This window comes from Colobus angolensis, unplaced genomic scaffold, assembly GCF_000951035.1.
Source record: "Colobus angolensis palliatus isolate OR3802 unplaced genomic scaffold, Cang.pa_1.0 Scaffold458, whole genome shotgun sequence".
NCBI lineage: Eukaryota > Metazoa > Chordata > Mammalia > Primates > Cercopithecidae > Colobus > Colobus angolensis.
This window is the reverse complement of record NW_012118021.1, coordinates 55468-57185: the sequence shown is the minus strand read 5'-3', so window position 1 is coordinate 57185 and position 1718 is coordinate 55468.

The following is a 1718-nucleotide window of genomic DNA, read 5'->3' as shown; positions in this document are numbered from 1 at the left end:
CTCATCTCACAAAGTTACACAATTCTTTTCATGGGTCAGTTTGGTAGCACTTTTTTTGGGCAATCTGAGAAGGGATAATTTGGATCTCATTGAATCCTATGGCGAAAAAGGAAATATCCTGAGGTAAAAACTAGAAAGAAGCTTTATGCAAAAGTTGTTTGTGACGTGTGAATTCATCTCACAGAGTTACAACTTTCTTTTCATGGAGCACTTTGCTAACACTGTTTTCGTGGAATCTGCAAAGGGATATTGGGGAGTGAGTTGCGGCTGATTGCAAAAAAGGAAATATCCTCAGACAAAAACCAAAAAGAACCTTACTGAGAAACCTCTTTGTGATGTGTGAATTCATCTCACAGAATTACACTGTTCTTTTCATTGAGCAGATTTCTACCCCTGTTTTCCTGGTATCTGCAATCTGATATTTTGGAGCACATTGAAGCTTAGGGTGACATAGGAAATATCTTTATATGTAAACTAAAAAGAAGTTTTCTGAGAAACCATTTTGTTATGCGTTAATTCATCTCACAGAGTTTCAGGATTATTTTCATGGATCAGTTTGGTAGCACTGTTTTGGGGTATCTGAGAAGGGATATTTTGGATTGCTTTGATGAATACGGTGACAAACAAAATAGTCTCAGATAAGAACTAGAAAGAAACTTTATGACAAAGTTCAATGTGATGTGTGAATTCATCCAATAGAGTTACACCTTCCTTTTCATGGATCAGTTAGTTAACACTGTTTTTTGGAATCTGCAAAGGGATATTTGGCAGCACATTGAGGCCTATAGTGGCAAAAATTGTATACTCACATAAATACTAGAAAGAAGTTTTCTGAGAAACTGCTGTATGATGTGTGAATTCATCTCACAGAGATACAGCTTACTTTTTATGGAGCTGCAAACCCTGTTTTTGTAGAATCTGCTAAGTGATATATGGGAGCACATTGAAGAATATGGTGACAAAGGAAATAGCCCCAGACAAAAGCCAGAAAGAAGCTTAAGAGAAACTGTGTTCTGAAGTGTGAATTCACCTCACAGAGTTACACCTTTCTTTTCATGGAGCAGTTTGCTAACATTGTTTTCATGGAATCTGAAAAGGGATATTCACGAGCGCATTGAGGCCTATGGTGAAAAAGGAGCTATCCTCAGACAAAAACAAGAAAGTTTCTGAGAAACTCCTTTGTGATTTGTGAATTCATCTCACGGTGTTACATGATTCTTTTCATGGAGCAGTTTGGTAGCACTGTTTTTGGGCAATCTGAGAAGGGATAGTTGGGATCGTATTGAAGCCTATGGTGACAAGGGAAATATCCTCAGATAAATAGTAGAAAAAAGCATTCTGATAAGCCACTTTGTGAAGATTTAATTCATCTTACAGGTTGACACGATTCTTTTCACGGATCAGTTTGGTAGCACTGTTTTGGGGGAATCTGAGAAGGGATATTTTGGATCACATTGAAGCCTATGGTGACAAAGGAAATATCCTCAGAGAAAAACTAGAAAGAAGCTTTCTGAGAAAGTTCTTTGTGATGTGTCAATTCACCTCACAGAGTTACACTTTTCTTTTCATGGACCAGTGTGTCAACACTGTTTTCGGTGCAATCTGCAAAGGGATATTTGGGAGCGATTTGAGACCTATGGTGATAAAGGAAATATTCTCAGATAAAAACTGGAAGGAAGCTTTCTGGGTAACTGATTTGTCATTTGTGAATTAATCTC